Below are 26007 nucleotides of genomic sequence, written 5' to 3'. Positions count from 1 at the left end.
AAAATTTTGATAAAAACAAAGGAAGCCCCAGAAAGATGGGAGATTCAGAACCTGAGGAAATCTTAACTTGCTTCATTTAACCCTTTAGCATTGCAGGATGGGTGAGTGAGTGAATAAGTTTAGTTTTACATTGCACTCAGCGATTCACTGGTGACCATGTCAAAGGTCTGGGTTCGATTCCCCATGTGGGCAAAATGTGTGAAGCCGATATCTGGTGCCCCACTCTAACCTAAACTCACTCACTCACTCACACTGAGGTAATGATTATCCCCTGTAACTTGTTTTGTGGGAGGTATTAAAATGCACCCCATCCGTGCATCTGTCTGTGCGTCCGTCTGTGCACATTTATCTTTTCCAGAGCAGAACTTTAAAAACGTTCTATATTTCTTCACCAAACTTGGCACATAGATAGATCTGGTGGTGTTTTAGTGCTGTTTGGTAGTTTGGGTATTCTTAATAAAATATTTTTTTGGTTTCCATGGCAACAAGTGTGACTTAGACTGAAATTGGAGGTAATGTGGGGATATTGATGACTGTGCCTTCTTGTTAATAGTTATCATGGCAGTTTCTAAACTTTATAAATAACAGACTGGTGTCCTTAGACTGTCTTGTTAGCTTAATTAGAGATGCTTCTTTAAAGGTTAGAATTACTACACATCCATGGGCTTAGCACTGGGTACAAGTATATACAGCATCGAGTGTGTTACATTATTAATACTGTCAAGGGATGTTCCTGTAGCATGTTCTACCATGAAAACATGATTGCCATTATTGATTGATCCCCCAACAACATTTTGTCTGCTTGTATTGATTAGCAACATTGTGCACTGTCAATAACCTTGAAGAGCACAGAGACAGGTATCTGACATGTGTGGATGTGTTGGGAGGAGAGACTGGAATATCTCACTGGATATCCTGAGGTGAGCTCATACATTTCATTACCTGTTTCGGTGTTCCTATTATCGGGGGAGCTGATGGAAAGGATTGTGGTGGGTGAAGAGGGGTAGGGTTGGCATTACACATGTTTAGTAAAGTACAAATTCAAGTTCTTTTGTTAGGTTGTGCCCCATCTAGGATTTCAAGACACTCTCTCAGAGTCAGACACCTAATCACCATCAGTCTGAGTGGGATCGATGCCTGACTTTATGTGTAAGAGATACCCATGAAGATCTGGGTTAGAATTGATCTTCAGTAACCCATGCTTGTCATAGGAGGTGACTAATGGGATTGGTTGACACTTGTCATGGTCTTCCAATGGCACAGATCAACACTCATTTTGTTGATCATTGGATTGTCTGGTCCAGTCTCAATTATTTACAGACCACAGCCATATAGCTGGGATATTGCTGAGTCCAGTATAATACTAACCTCACTCACTCATGTTACATGCTAGGTTCATCGAACTGTAACAGCTGCAAAAATATGCGTCGTAAATCTAAACTCAGTCAGTCAATCAGTGTGCTAAAGGCTACTGGTGTCTGTCCTTAAATCGCACATGTGACTCAAGCTAACAAGATTACTAGAATCTGTACTTTATTGAGAATGTGTAATCCCCATATGTTACCATTGATCACTTCCTCAAGATAACATGTGTTACATTGTGTTCCGTCCAACACAGCCATGTCTGTGGTGTATACTGGCAAAGCAGGTGGTACTTTACACCCCTTAAATATTTTCCCAGTAGAGGCAGCAACTGTATGTAGCAGGCTTTATCAGGTAAGTCAGTGCAATCAGGATGTTGAGAATTGGTCTTGTGGGATGCAGTAGAAGGGGCACATGCTTCATTAATACTGAATAGAAGCTGTATTGAAATGGAAGGATTAGACCCTGTGGAAATCGGTACATAATCCATTTGGGGGTACACTTTCTCAGGGGTTGAGTGGGTTAGATGGCTTTGTGTGTTGGCTATTAGGTGCCCTATTTGGGTTCGAATCCAAGATGGGACTCAACCCAGTAAAAGTACTAGAATCTGTACTTAACTGAGAAAGTGTAATCTGAGATATAACATGCATTGTATCAGACTTTTTCATAAATGGCACTATGTATGCACTGCAATAGGACTTGGGAAAAAAAAACAAGGGCAATAGATGGAGATAAAGGGTGGTGGGGTAGCCTAGTGGTTAAAGCGTTTGCTTGGCACGCTGAAGACTCTGGTTTGATTTCCTACATGGATACAATGTGTGAAGCCTATCTCTGGTATGCCCAGATGTGGTATTGCTGGAAAATTGCTGAAAGTGGTGTAAAGCTAAACCCACTCACTCACTAATGACATAAGGAAATAAAGGTGCAGGGACTATGACGTACTTGCACCTATGTTGCACTAACTGTTACTTTAGAATTTTTGTTCGTCATTCAACAAGAACACAAACTGACATGGTGGAAGGTAATTATAAAACCATGAAATATTCTGTATTGTTTGATTCACGCTTGATGACTTTTGACGGGAAAACGATCGAGATTGTTGCTCAAAACGCTGCTCTATGTCGTTTTGCCGGAGAAGAACTGTATTTAGTTTGTCAGCAATTTCATCTAACGAGACTGGTTGTGCTTTTTGGTATTCGTCCGACATTTCGTCTCCTCGTGGGGAATACACAGAGCGAGACTGACGTTAGTGACGTCGGTCGCTAGTGGATCACATGACTGGTCACATGATTACACTTGTTTGGGCAGTTCTTCCAACAGCTCAGCTGAACATTCAGATGTTGCATCTCATGAATAATACAGACTCACTTCATTGTAACCCCATCAGTATTTCATACATTAGTGTCACTCAAACTGTTGTCACATGCATTTTGTGTGGTTTTCACAATAACTGGTACTTTTTTCTTTGTGAGACTTTAAAATATAAACGTACATTTTAGCATAAAAGATAAAACATATGAAAATGAGCTACAGTACACACTGGCTGTAAAACCACAATATTCCAGAACAGATTTTCAGCAACTGAAATGCCGGTGCCAACTTTTTTCAGACCAAATGTCAAAATACCTGCTTATAATGCCCCTGTTACAAGACCAGACCAAGTGTATATCTTGTTTTATGGATCTGCAGGTCGAATTTTTTCAAGAATAAGAAAAAAAAAAAAAATTTCCTCTTTAAAAAATAAAATCCGAGTGTTTTTATTGGCCAAAAATGTAAGCTTACAAAAAATGTTTTTTACTATCTTTGTTTACCCATATACACTTTATGAATTCCCGAAAGTAAAACACTTTTAGTATTTGAAAGGAATGTTACTTTGGTGGTTTACTTTGTTCTTTCTTTCCCTCTTACCTTTAGGTTTTCTGATAACAAAAATCTGTAATGCAAGAAATAAAATTAATCTGGCCTAATGTAAGTTTATGGCCAAAGGAGGACATGGCATATGAGCTGCTTTGATCAGCTGAATAATTAGGGTATGTACTCAGTTCAGAGAGTCTTTATCGTTGGTTAATCTTATCAGTAGTTATTCCTATGGGCCTCTCAACCAGAGAATGTTTTCATACCAGATTGGCCTAGATCAAGATAATTACTGAAACTCACTGGTTACAGACGTTTGATGTTGGAATGTTTGTGAACAACAAGCTTGGCTTCACCGGTAGACCAGTGCTTAGTATTGCAGGGATGATAATGATGCAGTTCAGGGACTGTGAGTCAGATTTGGCTTGCCAAGTCATAATACCATAATCCTTTCTGGACAAATAATAAGGGTAAATTTGAGGATGTGTATAAAGTATTTATGGCTTCGGTACACATACATTTCTGTTAATTTCTGTAACATGGAAGAAAGTTAAGAGAGTTATTAAGAAAATTAATAATATAGAGATTGAAGTTAATGATCCAGTGAATAAAGTAAATGATCTAGTGAATGAAGTTAATGATCCAGTGAATGAGGATAATGATCCAGTGAAGTTAATGATCCAGTGAATGAAGTTAATGATCCAGTGAATGAAGTTAATGATCCAGTGAAGTTAATGATCCAGTGAATGAGGATAATGATCCAGTGAATGAAGTTAATGATCCAGTGAAGTTAATGATCCAGTGAAGTTAATGATCTAGTGAATGAAGTTAATGATCCAGTGAATGAAGTTAATGATCCAGTGAATGAAGTTAATGATCTAGTGAATGAAGTTAATGATCCAGTGAATGAAGTTAATGATCTAGTGAATGAAGTTAATGATCTAGTGAATGAAGTTAATGATCTAGTGAATAAAGTTAATGATCCAATGAATGATGTTAATGGTCCAGTGAATGAAGTTAATGATCTAGTGAATGAAGTTAATGATCCAGTGAATGAAGTGAATGGTCTAGTGAATGAAGTTAATGATCCAGTGAATGAAGTAAATGATCTAGTGAATGAAGTAAATGATCTAGTGAATGAAGTTAATGATCTAGTGAATGAAGTTAATGATCCAGTGAATGAAGTTAATGATCTAGTGAATGAAGTTAATGATCTAGTGAATGAAGTTAATGATCCAGTGAATGAAGTTAATGATCTAGTGAATGAAGTTAATGATCTAGTGAATGAAGTTAATGATCCAGTGAATGAAGTTAATGATCTAGTGAATGAAGTTAATGATCCAGTGAATGAAGTTAGTGATCTAGTGAATGCAGTTAATGATCTAGTGAATGAAGTTAGTGATCTAGTGAATGCAGTTAATGATCTAGTGAATGAAGTTAATGATCTAGTGAATGAAGTTAATGATCTAGTGAATGAAGTTAATGATCCAGTGAATGAAGTTAATGATCTAGTGAATGAACTTAATGATCTAGTGAATAAAGTTAATGATCCAGTGAATGAAGTTAATGATCTAGTGAATGAAGTTAATGATCCAGTGAATGAAGTTATTGATCCAGTGAATGAAGTTAATGGTCTAGTGAATGAAGTTAATGATCTAGTGAATGAAGTTAATGATCCAGTGAATGAAGTGAATGGTCTAGTGAATGAAGTTAATGATCTAGTGAATAAAGTTAATGGTCTAGTGAATGAAGTTAATGATCTAGTGAATGAAGTTAATGATCTAGTGAATGATGTTAATGATCCAGTGAATGAAGTTAATGGTCTAGTGAATGAAGTTAATGATCTAGTGAATAAAGTTAATGGTCTAGTGAATGAAGTTAATGATCTAGTGAATGAAGTTAATGATCTAGTGAATGAAGTTAATGATCTAGTGAATGATGTTAATGATCCAGTGAATGAAGTTAATGATCTAGTGAATGAAGTTAATGATCTAGTGAATGAAGTTAATGATCTAGTGAATGAAGTTAATGATCTAGTGAATAAAGTTAATGGTCTAGTGAATGAAGTTAATGATCTAGTGAATGAAGTTAATGATCTAGTGAATGAAGTTAATGATCTAGTGAATGAAGTTAATGGTCTAGTGAATGAAGTTAATGATCTAGTGAATGAAGTTAATGATCTAGTTAATGATCTAGTGAATGAAGTTAATGATCTAGTGAATGAAGTTAATGATCTAGTGAATGAAGTTAATGGTCTAGTGAATGAAGTTAATGATCTAGTGAATGAAGTTAATGATCTAGTGAATGATGTTAATGATCCAGTGAATGAAGTTAATGATCTAGTGAATGAAGAAAATGATCCAGTGAATGAAGTTAATGATCTAGTGAATAAAGTTAATGATCTAGTGAATGAAGTTAATGATCTAGTGAATAAAGTAAATGATCTAGTGAATGAAGTTAATGATCTAGTGAATGAAGTTAATGATCTAGTGAATGAAGTTAATGATCCAGTGAATGAAGTTAATGATCTAGTGAATGAAGTTAATGATCCAGTGAATGAAGTTAATGATCTAGTGAATGAAGTTAATGATCTAGTGAATGAAGTTAATGATCTAGTGAATGATGTTAATGATCTAGTGAATGAAGTTAATGATCCAGTGAATGAAGTTAATGATCTAGTGAATGAAGTTAATGATCTAGTGAATGAAGTTAATGATCTAGTGAATGAAGTTAATGATCTAGTGAATGAAGTTAATGATCCAGTGAATGAAGTTAATGATCTAGTGAATAAAGTAAATGATCTAGTGAATGAAGTTAATGATCCAGTGAATGAAGTTAATGATCTAGTGAATGAAGTTAATGATCTAGTGAATGAAGTTAATGATCTAGTGAATGAAGTTAATGATCCAGTGAATGAAGTTAATGATCTAGTGAATGAAGTTAATGATCTAGTGAATAAAGTAAATGATCTAGTGAATGAAGTTAATGATCTAGTGAATGAATTAAGCTCAAGCTGAACGACACGAAAACCGAAGCTCTCCTTGTAGGCACAAGACAACATCTAAGCAAGGTGGAAGCTGTCATCCTCAAAGTTGCAGATGCGGATATCTGCCCATCAGATGTTGTGAGGAATCTTGGCGTTCACATTGATTCTTCTTTGACGTTCAATGCCCATGTCAACCAAGTGAGCAAAGTATGCTTCTTCCATCTCCGGTCGATCAGCAACATTCGCCAGTACTTGACTTCTGCAGCAACTCAAGCCCTGGTTCGAGCTCTGGTAACATCCAGGCTCGACTATTGTAACAGTGTTCTTTCTGGCATTAACTCCAATCTGGCTGTTAAACTGCAGAGGATACAAAACACCTCTGCCTGCATTATCAGTAGAACTTCCAAATGTGCCCACATCACTCCTATCCTGAAAGAACTCCACTGGCTACCAGTCAAAGCAAGAATTGACTTCAAAATACTCTGCCTGACATATAAATGTCTTCGTGGCTTGGCCCCTTCCTACCTGTCTAACCTGCTTCGCCCATATGTACCAGCCCGCACCCTCCGTTCCAACTCTCAGAATATTCTTGTGATACCCACCTACAGACTGAAATCTTTCGGACACCGCAGCTTCTCCTACACAGCACCAGTCCTCTGGAATGCTCTTCCATGTGATATCAAAGACTCCAAAAGTTTTGACAGTTTCAAAGCAAAACTGAAAACCCACCTTTTCTCATTATACTTCACATAATTTAACCCATCTTCATCTTTGTACATATTTCTATTTATTTCTGTAGCGCTTTGAGCATACCTAAGGGCGTGGAAAAGGCACATTATAAATGTGCATTATTATTATTATTATTATTATTTTACAGATTAAAAAATTGAAATGCAGCAGAGAGGGTTCGGGTGATCCTGGCACAGTCAGGCTGGTCAAGCTCATCATCAGCTCAGGGCCCTCGCCCCCTCTACACGCAGCCCAGACAGCGAATGGGACTTCTCCCAGGAAACACTGCCTAGTCGAACCCACCAAGAACTTTTCGGAGAATATGAAGGCTCCCCAACACTGCAGCCTTCTGCATTACCCAGATTGTCAGAAGGGCTGTGCTCCCGGTGGAGAACCCGGGCACTCTCCTCATCTGCGCCAAGAGATCAGGAGGTACCAAACCAAGGGCACCGAGAACAATGGGGAGCCTGACGACAGTGTACTTGGGATGCAAGCGAGACATTTCAAGGGCGAGGTCCGCATATTTATCATGCTTTTCCTGAATCTTGCCAATCACATTGCTGTCAAAAGGGACAGAAAATTCTATGATATAAATAATTTCATTGGCTTTATCAAAAAGGACAAGATCAGGTTTGTTGGCTGGAATTCGTCTCAGGCTGTATACTGGCCTATTCCAGAGAAGTTTGTAGCTGTCATTTTCCAGGACGCCCTGGACATGTTCAGGGTCATACCATGGATGGACCTCGGAGTCAAAGCCACAGGCATGGCGGAGACGATAATAAAAGCAGCGAGCCATGCCATCATGTCTTTTAAGATATGCTGTTTGTGCCAAGGAAGGGCATCCACTGACAAGGTGTTGGACAGTCTCTGTAAATTCATTGCAAAGACGACATTTCATATTGATATTTTCTTTAAGAATCACATTCTGGCGATTGCGAGTGGGAAGTGACTGGTCCTGAGCAGCAAAAAGGAAGCCCTCAGTTTCACATTTGAGACCAGCCGACTTCATCCAGGCAAAGGAGTCGGTTGGATTGCTGTTCTGTTCCACACACTGCATATACACACGATGCAATGGCTTCTCAGACAGCTTCTCCACAAAGGACCGACTCTGGGCAGACTTGGTGAAAGACTTCACCTGGTTTACTCCCATCACTGTACCGTCCAGCAGTACATCGCCATCAACAAAATCAACTTCAAATTTCAAATTGTGTCCAACAACCTTGGCACGCTTAAAGTAGCTGTGGAATTCCTTGCTTTCATCATGAATCTTGACGTGCATCACCAGAGGATCATCTGACAAATAAATATGTGCAAAAGTACACAATAACATTCTGTCATGAAGAGCTTCCACATTAATCAAACCCCGACCTCCAGAATTGATTGGCATATATAAACGATTAAGAGAGGAACGAGGGTGGTGTGCTCTGTTATCAGACATGATCCTTCTGGTCAGGCGGTCAAGATTCTGGATGTCTTGTTTTGTCCAATCAACTACTCCAAAGGAATAGGAGAGGACTGGCACAGCAAAGGTATTGGTGGCTTTGACTTTGTTTCGAGCATTTAGCTCTGAACTCCAGATTTTCTTTAAACGAGATTTATACTCGGCCCGAAGTTTATCTTGAATCTGGGCATTCTGGAGCGTGTCTCGAACTTGCATTCCAAGATAGGTGTAGGCCTGATCTTCCACAAGATGCTCAATAACTCCTCCCCCTTGTAACTTGACCGATCCATCATTAGTTACCTTGCCACGTTTCAGATGAAGAGTATTACATTTGTCGAGTCCAAATGTCATGCCAATATCATTAGAGAAGGACTCGACAAGGAGAACCTGTTCTTTCAAATTGGTCTCTCCTTTGACAAGGAGCTCGATGTCATCCATATAGAGGAGATGAGTAAGAGGTGTTGGGGATCTGTGCTGAGGAGGTCCGGGATGATAGCCCTCCTCCCTATTGAGCAGAAAACTCAAAGGATTCAGAGACAGACAAAAAAGCAAAGGACTGAAGGAGTCCCCCTGGAAAATTCCCCTTCTGATTGGAATAGATTCCGAAGTCTGCACCTCTCCTTGCGAGTACATCTCAAGTTGAGTCGACCAGCAGCTCATTAAAGACTTGAGTAAATCAAGTAGTCGCTCAGGGAGGTCAATACACTGAAGAGACTTCAGAATCCATTCGTGAGGGACAGAGTCATATGCCTTTTTGTAGTCTATCCAGCACATGGAGAGGTTGCGGTGGTATGTTTTAGCCTCTTCCAAAATCATTTTCTGTACAAGAAGTTGATCCTTGCACCCCCAACATCCCTTTCTCGCCCCCTTCTGCTCTCTGTAAATTATCTCATTGGACGAGCAGTAAGATGACACGAGGTTTGTTAAACACCCTGTGAATAATTTATATTGAGTATTCAAACACGTGATAGGGCGGAAGCTTTTGGGATCAGTCAAGTCTCCCTTTTTGGGAAGGAGTATTGTGCGACCTTTGCAGAACCATGGAGGAACATCACCTGTGTCCACAAGAGAATTGAAACAGTGAAGCAATGGTGTTTGGACACAGGGAAACAGTTTCCAATACCGGTTTCGAATGCCATCAGGCCCTGGAGCTGTATTAGATTTGGACTTTTTAATGACACTTTTCAGGCAATCTGGGGAGATGTAACAGACAAACGACCTAGTTACTTTCTCATGCATTGCATGGTCATAATCACTAACCCATGGTGCCTCCAGGTTACAGTCGCCGGGTACAGACCACAACTGTTTCCAGAACCTTTCATTGGCAGCCATGGGAGGCCGTTTATCATGCTCACCATCACCACCTGTTTTAAGTTGCCTATAGAATTGCTTTTCATTATTTTTGAAAAGTTTATTTTGTTTGATAAATTTGTTTTTCTTTTCCCATTTTTTCTTTCTTTCAGTCCAAACTTTTATTTTTGCCTTAAGGGAATCGACAATTTGGAGCAGTACCTTTTCTTTTGTTGTTTTGTACTGTAATTTTAATTTTCTCCAAATTGCCTTTTGTCGTTTAGACATGGGATTCCCTAATGATCTTAATTTCAGGCACAGCTCTATCCAGGAAATATGTTTTCTTGTTTCTGTTAGTTTAACTTGAAACCGGTTTTTCTTTCGTTTATTGTTCTTAGTATTGGGAGATTGTTCTTTGGAAACTGTGTGAAGTTCCTCCAAAGTTCGAGCGGCAGCATAGACACAACAATTTACTTCATGTAACGAACAGTCCGCAGGAAGTTTTAAAGAGATAATTTCATTAAGTAAATCAATTTCCTTTTTGGGAAAAGACACGTTTAGTTGTTTAATTGGCCTGCGTTTCTCTAAAGGTAAATTACAAATTTCCTCATAAATAGATGTAAACAAAATATAAACAGGGTTTTCGGTAAGGTCTGCAACTGAAGAAGAGGAAGAGTGAGGGTCCAAAATTTCGGGGCCAATTGGCTCTTTCTCGGAAGAGTTTCCACCAGGAAGAGGGAAGAGGTTGACGCGGACGTCCATCAGAAGTTTTGGGTCTGCTGCCACTTGAGCATTTTGCTATTATCATTATTATTATTATTTTTTTTTTACAGATTGAGATAGAAATGCAGCAGAGAGGGTTTGGGTGATCCTGGCACAGTCAGGCTGGTCAAGCTCATCATCAGCTCAGGGCCCTCACCCCCTCTACACGCAGCCCAGACAGCGAATGGGACTTCTCCCAGGAAACACTGCCTAGTCGAACCCACCAAGAACTTTTCGGAGAATATGAAGGCTCCCCAACACTGCAGCCTTCTGCATTACCCAGATTGTCAGAAGGGCTGTGCTCCCGGTGGAGAACCCGGGCACTCTCCTGATCTGCGCCAAGAGATCAGGAGGTACCAAACCAAGGGCACCGAGAACAATGGGGAGCCTGACGACAGTGTACTTGGGATGCAAGCGAGACATTTCAAAGGCGAGGTCCGCATATTTATCATGCTTTTCCTGAATCTTGCCAATCACATTGCTGTCAAAAGGGACAGAAAATTCTATGATATAAATAATTTCATTGGCTTTATCAAAAAGGACAAGATCAGGTTTGTTGGCTGGAATTCGTCTCAGGCTGTATATTGGCCTATTCCAGAGAAGTTTAAAAGCATCATTTTCCAGGACGCCCTGAACATGTTCAGGGTCGTACCATGGATGGACCTCAGAGTCAAAGCCACAGGCATGGCGGAGACGATAATAAAAGCAGCGAGCCATGCCATCATGTCTTTTAAGATATGCTGTTTGTGCCAAGGAAGGGCATCCACTGACAAGGTGTTGGACAGTCTCTGTAAATTCATTGCAAAGACGACATTTCATATTGATATTTTCTTTGAGAATCACATTCTGGCGATTGCGAGTGGGAAGTGACTGGTCCTGAGCAGCAAAAAGGAAGCCCTCAGTTTCACATTTGAGACCAGCCGACTTCATCCAGGCGAAGGAGTCGGTTGGATTGCTGTTCTGTTCCACACACTGCATATACACACGATGCAATGGCTTCTCAGACAGCTTCTCCACAAAGGACCGACTCTGGGCAGACTTGGTGAAAGACTTCACCTGGTTTACTCCCATCACTGTACCGTCCAGCAGTACATCGCCATCAACAAAATCAACTTCAAATTTCAAATTGTGTCCAACAACCTTGGCACGCTTAAAGTAGCTGTGGAATTCCTTGCTTTCATCATGAATCTTGACGTGCATCACCAGAGGATCATCTGACAAATAAATATGTGCAAAAGTACACAATAACATTCTGTCATGAAGAGCTTCCACATTAATCAAACCCCGACCTCCAGAATTGATTGGCATATATAAACGATTAAGAGAGGAACGAGGGTGGTGTGCTCTGTTATCAGACATGATCCTTCTGGTCAGGCGGTCAAGATTCTGGATGTCTTGTTTTGTCCAATCAACTACTCCAAAGAAATAGGAGAGGACTGGCACAGCAAAGGTATTGGTGGCTTTGACTTTGTTTCGAGCATTTAGCTCTGAACTCCAGATTTTCTTTAAACGAGATTTATACTCGGCCCGAAGTTTATCTTGAATCTGGGCATTCTGGAGCTTGTCTCGAACTTGCATTCCAAGAAAGGTGTAGGCCTGATCTTCCACAAGATGCTCAATAACTCCTCCCCCTTGTAACATGACCGATCCATCATTAGTTACCTTGCCACGTTTCAGATGAAGAGTATTACATTTCTCGAGTCATTATTATTATTATTATGAAGTTAATGATGTAGTGAATGGAGTTAATGATCTAGTGAATGGAGTTAATGATCTTATGAATGAAGTTAATGATCTAGTGAATGGAGTTAATGATCTAGTGAATGAAGTTAATGATCTAGTGAATGAAGTTAATGATCTAGTGAATGAAGTTAATGATCTAGTGAATAAAGTTAATGATCTAGTGAATGAAGTTAATGATCCAGTGAATGAAGTTAATGATCTAGTGAATGGAGTTAATGATCTAGTGAATGAAGTTAATGATCCAATAAGTGAAGTTAATGATCCAATAAATGAAGTTAATGATCTAGTGAGTGAAATAGAAGCTGGGGTTCTGTTAATGCCTGATTTCAGCTAAAACTGAGGGTCCATTATGCGGTACCCCGCCTAAACAAAGGATACCCCATTTGTCTGTGGATCAACGCACCAGGGGTACGATGGTATGTATCAACCAGGTCTGCGAGCCAGACCACCCGATTCTCGTTAGTCGCCACTTACGACAAGCGTGAGTTACTGAGGATCAAGCCCCACCCGGATACAATGACAATCAACAAAGTCACCAAGACTGAGCGTCTGATTCAATAGACCCGTGAAGGTTCGGCCTTCAGCAACCCATGCTTGCCATTAAAGGCGATTGTGCTTGTCATAAGAAGCGACTAACGAGATCGGGTGATCAGGCTCGCTGACTTGGTTGACACGTGCCATTGGTTCCCAATTGCGCTGATCAATGCTGATGTTGTCGATCACTGGATTGTCTGGTCCAGACTCGATTATTTACAGACCGCCGCCATATAGCTGGAATAATGCTGAGTGTGGCATAAAACTAAACTCACTCACTCTGATTCAGTAGATGTCCTATGTTTTTACCCACATAAAATCGGTCTTACATATTTTTTCAGTTATTTCACTATGTATATCTTCACAGCCACAACATGTTTAAGATGCATGAAAGCTATGTTGAGATTTATATCAGTGCATACAATGGACCATTAAAGCTTTTTATCGCACAGTTGTTCTCACTACAGCGTTTCTTCTTGTGTAACAATGGGACATTGCAATAATGGACGCTACTCAACAAATACATGCAACTTTTCAGTCTCATTCGGTCTGACAGAAGTTAAACAAAATAAATGTGACAGTTTCCAACAATTGATAATTTTGAAGACATTTCAAATCAATACTCATTTCAAATATGGTGACAAAATGGTAATATTAGTTCAGTCAACGTATCATAAGCTGTGTGACATAAGAAGTTATCAAAAAGCAGTTTCAGACAATGCAGTTTGCTGATAATGTGACAGTTCACTATCATCAAGTAGAGATAAACATGGTTTTGTTCTTATTTCTATCCAGCTCTGGGGGGGGGGGGGGGGGGGGGGGGTAGGCTAGTGGTTAAAGCGTTCGCTCGTCACGTTGAAGATCCAGATTCGACTCCCCACATGAGCACAAAATCTGAAGCCCATGTCTGTTGTCCCTCACCGTGATATTACTGGGGTATTACAAAAGGCTACGTGATACCATACTCACTCACACTAAATGGCTCAATCACCACATAACCCTTAAAGGATATAGTGCATCCTCTTCCATTCGTCAAATTCAAAATTGTTTATGCTATACGATTGACTGGACCTTGTTGCGTCATAATAAGGCCGACCCGAAAAGGTCTCAGGGTAGAATATATAGGCCTTCGGCAACTCATGCCTGCCATAAAAGGCGACTGTGCTTGTCGTACGAGACGACTAACGGGATCGGATGGTCAGGCTCGCTGACTTGGTTGACACATGTGATCGGTTCCCAAGTGCGCAGATCGATGCTCATGTTGTTGATCACTGGATTGTCTGGTCCAGACTCGATTATTTACAGACCGCCGCCATATAGTCGGAATAATGCTGAGTGCGGCGTAAAACTAAACTCACTCACTCATAATAAAGCCATGAAAACATTAATGTGACGTCACATCTCTAATGTTCAGCAGTTAACAAAAGCGATAAAATCTTTCCCGGAAACATGATAACTATCTGCCAGATTGCACGCTGTCAACTTATCAGAAATGAATTACAAACCAACATGAATGACACGGGTGCATACTTGAGGAAGGTCGAGGTAATCTACCCGAGATACACAGCAAATTCAATGACAACCGCGAAACATTCCACGGGGTCACTCGGTACAACTCACAAGGGGGAAATACGCTGGACACGTTCGTAACCGGTACGTCCAATTCTTTGAACGTTGTTCTTAAGAAGGAGGGATTTCACCTGTTTTCAAAGGTCATTTAATAAATGTTAGGGAGAAAATAGGGGTGGGGTCCGCCCTCTGGATCCGCCTATGATATAATCAGAAAGACGGATGTGAACGATTTAAACAACCTGATACTGTCAGTTTATCTGTGCGTCATACATTATTCATGTATGTACGAGTAGACGTGTAAAAACTGTTCAAAGACTCTTTGTGAAAATTGTCACGTCACACTGGCGCTGACATAGACATGCAAAGTGTTTTTGACAGCTTGTTTCTGAATAATATTGTATCGTACAGCCGTATACTCCACGGCATCTTTGATGGGCCACTTAAGCATGTAAGGTGTCACATACGAACATCGTCGTGGCATCTTGAGTAGAATGTCAGGAACTGAGGCAGGCACATGTCTTGATTCCAGAAAGCGTGCCCACACAGGTGGAGTGAATAAGTTTGGTTTACGCCGATTTTAGCAATATTCCAGCAATATTCCAGCACTTTCACAGCTACATCATGTAGCAGAAATAATTTTGGAATTTGACAAATCGAAGAGGACTACCTTTAGGTGTGCACTATATCCTTTACAGGCATGTGCTGATTAAGCCCTTTGGAATGAGTGAGGATGGTTTTATTCCACTTTTAGCAATACTCCAGCAATATCACGGTAAGGGACACCAGAAATTGGCTTCACACGTTATACCCATGTGGGGATTCAAACACAGATCTTCGACGTGACGAGCGAACGCTTTAACCACTAGACTACCCCCGCCTCTAAGCACTGTCAACGGGTGGATACGGTTGACAAGGAAAATTAGCTCATGATTAGGATGAACATTACATTGGCGAAAACGAATGAATATTACATCGACGAAAACGAATGAATACGTTGATAATGACAAATGAATACACCAGTTATAAACGGGTGGATAGGGTGACTGGAATGTGTTCGGTATCAGATGAAGAGAACTAAGCATAGTTTAGTTCGAGCTTCTTTAGTTTACACGTGAAGGTTCCGGGGTAAAATAGGCCTTCAGCAACCCATGCTTGCCATCCATAAAAGGCGACTGTGCTTGTCGTAAGAGACGACTAACGGGATCGGGTGGTCAGGCTTGCTGACTTGGTTGGCATATGTCATCGGTTCCAATTGGGGGTGACCAATAAAGGTAATTAATGGGAGTGACAAAGAGGAACAGGGTAGCTGACAAAACAATGTACGCTATGGTAGTGAGAAAATTTAAGAATGCAGACTGAATAATAATAACAACTAAATATTATATGGCCTTGGTACATAGTTTTTTAGTCTTTAGAAATATTTGGACATGGCTGGGCTGAAGTAGACACTATAACAGCACGTTAGAATGTAAAATGACACTTTTGACCAAGGCTCTCGTTTCCATTCTATTCATTCAGCCTCATGAACAAAAGAAACGCAACACAAACATGATCCAAGATTTTATGGAAACCTCGTATGTCCTATGCTTACGCAATACACAAACTCGCATGCTGAAATATAATCACTTTGAAAGCAGGCCCCCCTATAAGTAATTGAAGGAATTACAGCAAATTTGAAGGAATTGCATCTCAAATGTAAACAAACGCAGCCCACTCGCGAAACAATAGCAGCGATATTGGTAATTTAGCGGTAATAACAGAAATACATCGGCCCTATCGGAAGCAATGTCGGTAATACTGGAAGCACGATCGGCCATCTTCGGAGATTTTTCGGTCGCGAGCGGAAACTCACGCAGCAAAACATGGCGTCGTTGGAAGAAGCACCCGTCTCGGTGAGATTTGTTTTTAGTTTCTACTATTACATTTTTATACTTATCCATCTTTGACCACCCGTGTTGAATGCGTTTAGGTATGAGGTGTTGTCGGGGCAATAGCTTATGTTTTTAGGAAAAGATAGTCACTCTAGGAGAGTGTCACAAGTCATGCCCCTGTAGTTTGTTTACATCTGAACATCGAAGTCGTGCCGATGATTACGAACGTGCGCCAGGTATAACATCATTTTTTTTGTAAAATGTGTTTAAATTTGTCAATTGCACTTCGTAGCAAGAAAAAGTATGGCTCATAAACTTCTTCATGGCGCACGTTCATGATGTTCGTAATCATCGGCACGACTTCGATGTTCAGATGTAAACAATCTCCAGGGGCATGACTTGTGACACTCTTCTGCAGTGACAATCTTTTCCTAAAAACATAAGCTATTGCCCCGACAACACCTCATACCTAAACGAATTCAACGCGGGTGGTCAAAGATGGATAAGTATGAAAATGTAATAGTAGGAACTAAAAACAAATCTCACCGAGACGGGTGCTTCTTCCAACGACGCCATGTTTTGCTGCGTGAGTTTCCGCTCGCGACCGAAAAATCTCCGAAGATGGCCGATCGTGTTTCCAGTATTACCGACATTGCTTCCGATAGGGCCGATGTGTTTCTGTTATTACCGCTAAACTACCGATATCGCTGCAATTGTTTCGCTAGTGGGCTGCGTTTGTTTACATTTGAGATGCAATTCCTTCAAATTTGCTGTAATTCCTTCAATTACTTAGGGGGGCCTGGAAAGGGCTGAAAAGAAGTCAAATGTCATTTCACATGTCTGCTAGAGGGGTTCAAAATAATAATAATATGAGGGAAATGGGTTTTAATGGTTTAATGGTCTCTCATAGAATGACGACGCACATGCGTGTGTATGTGTGCTTGCTTGTACTTGCCCAGACTTAGCCGATTTTATAGCGCTAGCTCACATTTCTGGTGTCCCCCGCGTGATATTGCTGGAATATTGCTAAAAGCAGCGTATAACTAAACTCACTCACTCACTCACTCAGATACCATGCCACAGTTAAGCATAACTACCTACTCAAACACATAATAGATTAATACTGACTACGTGCCGACTAATCCCTGACGTACCCATTAATGCCTAGCGCCAGTATCAACAAGGACAATATTTTAACGTCTTTTTTTGCGGCGGGGATCTAACCCGCGACCTCTCCGGGCGGACGCTCTAACCACTACACCACGCAGGCGATCAGGTACGCACATTAGTCCTTGAGGCGATACTTAAAAGATCTTGAATGTTTACCTTTGATATATGACAGAATCACACCTATAAATTATGACTGAAAGGTAAGGAAAACGACTTATCGATATTCATTTGATGTCATTTTTGGAGGATTCTTTCCCGGTTCCAACCAGGATCTTACATCAGGCGATGGGAACATGTATACTGAGTCAAAAAAGGAACTTCACAAAATGTAATTCTGAAAAATGATGAATAATTTTTCTCTGATGATACATATATGTATCCGAGATGGTATCCAATCTTTCGACTCTAGAAAAACGTTACCAAAACCCACTCAAACCCATCCATTCGTCGTGTTAATGACGTAAGAGTAAAATCAGGTTTTGCACATGCAGTCGATCACGTGATCTTCGCATCGAAGTTTTCTTCATTTGCACGTGTTTGCATTGGCCTCAAGAATTGAAAATAAACACTTTTAAACCACAGTTCTAACGGTACTTTAAATGCCATGATTGTCAAATGCGCAACGTGAACGTGCTGTTGTCATGCTGCAAGCGGGAAGATCGGTTATTGACGTCGCAAGAGCAATGGGATGCAGCCGTGGTTCTGTGTATGACTTGCGAGGTCGTCTACAACAAACTGGCACCACTTCTGATCGCCCAAGGTCGGGTCGTCCAAGTGTGACGTCAGGAGCAGAAGACCGTCAAATCGCCCTACGGCACCTACGTGACAGATTTCTGCCGGCTACACAAACCAGGGCTGAGATGTTTAGATGTCGACTGTCCTCACAGACCATTCGAAATCGGTTGCGGGCTGTCAGTCTCCATTCTCGACGTCCATCTCTTGTTCTTTTATAGTGCCCTGAAGAAACAATGTGAAGTTTCTTTTTTGGCTCGGTATACAATAATAACACGCATGGTTGACATCTCAACAAGTCTCTGTTCACAAGCCTCTGGTCTTTCAAGGACGGCAAAAATAATCAATAGTCGAGTTTGGCATGAGAGCATACATCCGCGAACAGCATAGACGGCAACAGGGCAGCTGCTGAGAGGAACAGGTAGGTAGGATTAAAAATAGAGAACTAGTCCATCAGTGGAACATATGTATGTGGTACAAGTACATGTAGGCCTACTGTTTGGGAGTTGGGAGTTCTGAGAAATGGGGTATGACATTTAGGACTTTATGTCAGATCACCGTGGCCGTGGAAACCTCAGCCTGAAGAAGATATTCAAGGTTTTGCCCCCACCCTGGCTTGGGCCAGGCAAAGCGTCACGGGCACCAAAACAACATTCACTACGTCATAACCTGGCGCATGGTGATTCTTACGTATGTGTGTGCGTGCGTGCGTGCGTGCGTGCGTGCGTGCGTGCGTGCGTGCGTGCGTGCGTGCGTGCGTGTATCAAACAACTATTCAATACGTTTGTATATGGCACGTCGCACTGCGTCAAAACGGCATTATAATCGCGAAAACGCCAAACCAAAGTCAGCCTTTTTTTACGTTGCGCGTGAAGGCAGGATCGTAGCAAGTATTTTTTTTCGTACGAGGTCGATAGGTTACAAATCGTCATATTTTGATAGCATTGAGGGCTTGTCCAACCGCTTAAGCACAAATGTACGGGCACAGGAAAACTGTAGCGCAAATGGGATTGCGCAGCATATAGAACATGACAAGTCTTCTTATATGCGTGCGCTTCCTTTTCTTATAACGGTAGCTACGCCCATGGAAGGTCTAGGACAATAGTCGCCCAGACAATAATGACCCCAAAATTTAAAAAATAATAACAAAATATTCAGTTTCTTTACCGATTTAATGTGTTTTTTCAGCGCTAGCTCACATATCTGGTTTGGCGTGGTAACGTATAAAAAATAATAAAGCATTATACATAAAACATTTAACACTGCACTAATCATCTTTGCACTCACAGCACTAGCAAGTATGTGGCAAGTTACTTTTTTCGTGTGCAAAACGCATATTTTTTGTAGGTCACTAATAAAATTACAGCACCATTATCACTTATTCATGACGTATAATATACATAATTCTCTTCCCACAGAGGTTACGTGTCATATCTTCCTTAGTAGGAACATATGACAAGACACCTCTGTGAGTAGAGAAAGATTTTACATTGATAATTGATAAAAACAAAGAAACAAAAATGTAAGGGTGCAATTTCGAAAATTGCATAAGTTTGTATTCGGATTACTTCCCTCCAAAGAAGCACTCGAAACCAGTTAGAGCGGGTGAGTGTGCACTCAAGTGTAACGAAGTCTTTGATTGGCTGGTTCATTTGTCGATACGCTGAGGGCTCATTGTGTGTATATAAATGGTTTGTATGGTTTGTTTCCATGGGCATGTATTTAAAAAAAATAGCTCTCAGGCTGAGCAATCGTTGGCAATGAAGAAAGTATCTCTATTGCTACACGTTCTTGAAAACTTGTCCAAATCTGAAACTAGATATGGGACTAGTGTATTTTTATTACTGCAAACCCACGATGTTGGTAATCACAAACATCTCTTGTTCGCCAGCTTAGGCCACAGTGGTAATCCTTGCACACATCACTTGCTGTGTTTTTACGAATCGCCTTCCCGGTTCAAGCCCGGGGAACCAAATCACTGCGCACCCGCGCAGCGCAGCACAGCACAGCGCAGCACAGCACCCCAGCGCTGAGGTGAAATTAGTGAATCGTTTGAACACTGATTTCGCGGTGCTTTTTTCATCGCGTTATTTTTCGACTTTATAAGTTGAATTTGCATTTTTCACAATTTGTTACTGAAACTCCATATTGAAAGTTATCAAAATCTGCTAAGTTGTTTTGGCGTTAAAGTTTATCTAGAAAAACTCATTACATCCAGTTGCTGTTGTCCGCACTGCCCAGAAAGTCCACACGTTCGATCTTAGTGGTCAGTAAAAGGTTCATCAAAGGCCAGCTTTCACCAAAAATACTTCAAGGTTAAAAGCTGATCAAACTCAGATCCGTGGTGATATTGATGAATATTGCTAAAAGCAGCGTAAAACCAAACTCACTTATTCAAAATAAGAACATGAAAATAGCAGGATGACATTGACTTTTCTTCATCTAAAGCTGTGTTTATTCACAACCTGCATTCATTTTCTCAAATAAAATTCCATAAAAATTCTGGGTGGCAAGGGTTCTCACTATAGTAAAAATAACTGTGTGGCAATTGTCATATAGGTGGCTGTTGATAATAAAAGCGATAGTTTATCCATATATAAATGTTCTATACGTTCTAGTATAAGGACGCAGAATTTGCCGTTCGACAATGTTAAAACCATGGGCACTTAAGCTGTAACGTTGTGCAGGGGGTTACTCGAAGATCATCACACGAGTGAGTGAGTGAGTTTAGTTTTACGCCGCACTCAGCAATATTACAGCTATATGGCGTCGGTCTGTAAATAATCGAGTCTGGACCAGACATTCCAGTGACCAACAACATGAGCATCGATCTGCGCAATTGGGAACCGATGGCATGTGTCAACCAAGTCAGCAAGCCTGACCACCCGATCCCGTTAGTCGCCTCTTACGACAAGCATAGTCGCCTTTTATAGCAAGCATGGGTTGCTGAAGGCCTATTCTACCCCGGGACCTTTACGGGTCTCATTACACGAGGGGCGCTGTGATAAACCTGCTCTTCTTCTTCATCTACCCGTGCTGACCCGTGAAGATCCGGGGTAGAATAGGCCTTCAGCAACCCACTATTGCCATAAAAGTGGCGACTAACGGGATCGGGTGGTCAGCTAGGCTCGCTGCCTTCGTTGACACGTCATTGGGTCCCAATTGCGCAGATCGATGTTCATACTGTTGATCACTGGATTGCCTGGTCCAGATTCGAATATTTATAAATTGCCATATAGCTGAGTGGCGTAAAACTCAACTCACTAACTCATCTAAACAGATTTGAATGTTTGGCATGAATATTTAGGGACCGTTCATAATTTGTGGCTGGGGAGGGGTGGAGGGGGACATATTGGGGGTGATGCAGATTAGAATGTCTTTAAGCAACACATAAAGAAAGCAAAGTGCTTGATGCCAAATAACTTCAACGTACCGTGTGGGACAATTTGGGATCGCACCGTTTTCGCCTAGTGCCGTATCAACGCCGAGCGAGTAAACAAATGCCGTGCAGTGTATTGGTATAAAAAAAAATGGTCGATGTGGGTTTGGTGTCTTCAATAATTTGCCTAGGCATCAAACTGATTTGCAAAAGTAGCTAGCAACAACTTAAGTTGCATATGTGTTGTATGGGTTTACCTTTCATGGTTTTGTAATTCTAAGCATGTCGACGGTTAATTACCAGTGCGTATCCAATACCAGCTTCGCGCGATGCACATATGAGCAGCACATGGGCAGACTCGGGTGTTTTTACAAAATCGTGTAAGTGGCAGCCTTTTATGTAGCAATATACCCTCAGTTTTGTTAGATTAATGGTACAAACTTGTTTTTTAGAGATGAAATATAGATTTACATCAAAATATGGTTGTGTTTGCAATGTGAATCGCTTGAAATGTATGGCTAGTTAGAGACTTTTTTGATTGAATGGTCAAAACGCACCGATTGTCGCAGAACATGGCGTAATGGTTTTCACGCGCATGTGGATGGAATCTACAGGGTAAGTAAATCTGCTGTTATGTTTATGAGTAATAGCGTTTGTTCCCTAACCAGCTGCCGAATAGTACGACTTGAAAAATAAGCAGTAGCAGGGCGGATACAGCTTTTTGCTGAAGGAGTGGAGGTGGAATGTGCATACTGTTTAGTAAAACGGGTTGCACACTTCATTTTCACCAGAATTGCAATGGTCAGTTCACAAAATGTCAAGACAACAAATTCTGGATCCGCCTGTGAGTACCAGGTATCAGGTATTGCGTGTTTTACACCCCAACCCTCCCCCAATATATTATCTACCTCTTCATTTGCCGAGGATTGCGATGGTGTTCTACATTCAAGACATGACCTTCCATCGCGACTCTCAGCTAATTCCTAGTCGATTTCTCAGATACCAGTGTAATGATGTGCTCCATGAAGTATATGACATAATGTTATACAATGTAGATGTGCAATAGGATATATTATTTTACAGTGTAGATGTACAATAGGATATATTGTTTTGCAGTCTAGATGGACAATAGGATATATTATTTTACAGTGTAGATGTACAATAGGATATATTGTTATACAGTCTAGATGGAAAATAGGATGTATTGTTACACTGTGTAGATGTACAATATGATAAATCGTTATACAGTCTAGGTGGACAATAGGATATATTGTTACACTATGTAGATGTACAATATGATATATTCTTATGCAGTGTAGGATTCAGCTTAATCGGTTGTTGTGACATGCGCGACTCAAAAATTATAGCATGTTTCCAAATTTTCGTAATGTTATTGTTAGTTTTTGAAATGTTATTTAACGTACGCATCTTTAAATCTGTATTTATTATGCGTTGGGTCTTATAACCTGTGTTTTATACAAATGCAAGACTTGATTCAAGGACAGCTTCTTTGAGTGATTAGAGGGTACAATATGAAAAAACGTCTGTGCATAACAACTTCTCTTATTTCATGAGTGTGATGTTTTGAAACAGATTCTTGTACCATTGTCAAGCTACAGGAAATCTAGCAAGCATCATGATTATAACTTGAAATAAATTGATTAAATTTACAATGAAACCAAAACAAAGCAAGGTTATTAATTTAGATGAAACATAAGCAATTGTCACTTTAACAAATGATGCCTTGCTGTGAAATGTGTCAACAAGGTCAGATCAATTTTATTTCTTTTTACTGAATTTTGTCCTCTGAAAACCTAAACGCGGGAGGGAAAATGGAGAAAAAAGGAAAATCACTTGCAAATACTAAAAGTATTTTACTTTTGGCAGTTTATGAAGCCTATATGGGGCAAACACAGTATGAAAAACATTTCTTGTAAGGTTACATTTTTGGCCAAGAACATATAAGGATTTTATTTTTTTAGCAGGTCAAAGTAAGTTTTATGTTTTTTTTTTATTCTTGAAAAAATATGATCTGTGGATCCGTGAAACAAGTACATGTAATAAAATTAGTCTAGCTTAATGAAAAACTTCTTTATTGTCACGACCCGTGAAGGTCCCGGGGTAGAATAGGCCTTCAGCAACCCATCCTTGCCATAAAAGGCGACTATGCTTGTCGTAAGAGGCGAGTAACGGGATCGGGTGGTCAGGCTTGCTGACTTGGTTGACACATGTCATCGGTTCCCAATTGCGCAGATCGATGCTCATGTTGTTGATCACTGGATTGTCTGGTCCAGACTCGATTATTTTACAGACCGACGCCATATAGCTGGAATATTGCTGAGTGTGGCGTAAAACTAAACTCACTCACTCACTCACTTTATTGTCACAGATGTGACATTTCAGTGTAGGTGCCTATACAGTCATTAAACATGCAATATACCATACCATGCAAAAAGAGACTATATGAATAAATTAGAATACTATATGAATAAAGTAGAATTAAGGGTAATTAGTTGAGGTTGAGGTTGATGAACTGCATGAGTACATTGCTGTTTAGTAATTATAGATAATATCGGTGACCATATACCGGTCCATACCATTCCATACTGGTGAACATGCATATCAGTATATGGTCTCTGCTAACATTTACACAGGCAAAGAAACCTTTCAAAATTTCCCACTAGGCCACATGACCAGTGAGTGGACAATAATTACTAAATTAGTCGTCCTGTCTGTACTTCACTGGTCAGATTTACAATTGTAGGTTTACTTATCAATGCAAACTTCACTAGCCACCAGGACTACTGCAAACCTGTCCTTTATTGGTCCTGATGAATTTTTTGTAGCCCCAGACCACAGGACCAGCATAAATTTCTCACACTGGGTTTAAAGGCAGATTGACAAAGGATAGGAAAGGACTGAGACAGTGACTTTAGTTTTATGTAACTTTTAGCAATATTCTAGCAATATGACAGCGAAGGACATCAAAACTGGGCAACCCATGCTTGGCATAAAAGGCGACTGTGCTTGTCGTAAGAGGCGACTAATGGGATCGGGTGGTCAGGCTTGCTGACTTGGTTGACGCGTCATCGGTTTGCAATTGTGCAGATCAGTGTTCATGTTGTTGATCACAGGATTGTCTGGTCCAGTTTGGATTATTTACAGACCACCGCCATATAGCTGGAATATTTTTGAGTGCGGCGTGAAACTAAACTCACTCACTCAAAACTGGCGTTCACACGTACACATGTGAGGAATCAAATCTGGATCTTCAGCATGACAAGCCAGTACTTTAATCACTAGGCTACCCCACTGTCTCAGGGTAAGAAAGGGGTGTATCTGTGATTGACCTTGCTGCAGGGATATACATGGAATAACCTTGATCTCTGTTGATTATCTGGTTTAGTTGTGAGAAATTATTCCCAGAATAAATCACATTAAATATAGGGAAAAGGTGCAGGGTTGAAATAAGTTTTAGAGTTAATAAGTGTATGATGGTATTGATTTTTTGAGGACACAAAAATTGATTTTGTACACCGGGTTCATGCAACATAAATATTTGATTGCAGCTTTTACTGATGGGTTGTACTTTTGCATGTTCTGTTATAGCTGATCTGAGCTTTGCTAGAGACAGAAATGTATCTTTTTGTATCCTGTGTTACATGATCAATCTGGTACATTTAATGTCTGTCACGTTGCAAGATAAAATGAAACTAGTTTTAGTGATGTCATCAACAGGAAAACTTGTCAAACATCATTATGGAGAGGACATCACATTAACACACAGCCTCTTGTTTATACCATAAAATTCCAGGATGACATCTAAGCATCACTGTAGTTACCAAGGATTATGTGAAATACTCCAAACCATTTCCGTCCCTTTGTTAAATGACAAGCCATACTGAAATTCACCTCACAACCAAGCTTCACGCTTCTCTGATCACAGCACAATATTTTACTTGGGGCTCATGAGTCTTATTGATAGAATGACTAGGCCACATATTGTATGACCCAGTACCCTGAATTCCACCATTCCAAGACGATTTATTGAAAGGAATCATTGAGAAATGACACCCTTGGATAAGTGGATTGGATTTAGTCTGCAGAGCTCTTATTCTCGAAATGTTCGTAGCCCTAAGAATTCGTAACTTTGATCGTAGCCAATGTGTTGAGAATGGGCTTAAGAAGTTCGTAAGGCTACGAATGTTTTGAGAATAGCTAGCCTGGTGACTGTTGCAGTGAGGTGACAAATGGGTTCGGCTGATCAACCTAGTTGACATGTTTGCTGTCATTTCTACATTATAACAGTTGTATTGATAAGTGCAAGAGCAATTGATTGAATAATCGATCAATTGATTGTTCATGATTGTATCAGTAGTTATTGATGACCTCGGGAGACTAATCTATATTTGTAAACAATGAAACATTAAATTAAGTATGTAGTGAGTATGTTTCTCAATGTTATATTTGTGTAAATCAAGGCTTAACAACCAATCTGTGGTTGTTTTGTTTGTACAATGTTATGAAGGCGACTATGCTTGTCGTAAGAGACAACTAACGGGATCAGGTGGTCAGGCTCATT

The 26007-nt window shown here is 40.4% G+C and overlaps 1 protein-coding gene across 4 annotated transcripts in view; it reads left to right on the top strand.

Annotated features, from left to right (window-relative positions):
* Positions 1-855: 855 nt before the first annotated feature.
* Positions 856-26007, top strand: part of LOC137259053 (uncharacterized) — a 38389-nt gene continuing 13237 nt past the window's right edge. Inside the window, exon 1 of one of the 4 annotated variants that reach the window (XM_067796762.1) lies at positions 856-920. The gene's annotated coding sequence lies outside the window, so the exon portion shown is untranslated. Of the gene's footprint in view, positions 921-18414; positions 18472-21522; positions 21806-21973; positions 22041-26007 lie in introns of those variants that run through there. The other 3 variants (XM_067796765.1, XM_067796761.1, XM_067796763.1) reach the window with 3 other exon arrangements.

This window comes from Haliotis asinina, chromosome 12, assembly GCF_037392515.1.
Source record: "Haliotis asinina isolate JCU_RB_2024 chromosome 12, JCU_Hal_asi_v2, whole genome shotgun sequence".
NCBI classification, from domain to species: domain Eukaryota; kingdom Metazoa; phylum Mollusca; class Gastropoda; order Lepetellida; family Haliotidae; genus Haliotis; species Haliotis asinina.
Note: the sequence above shows the minus strand (reverse complement) of the source record. Positions and strands in the feature narration are given on the sequence as shown.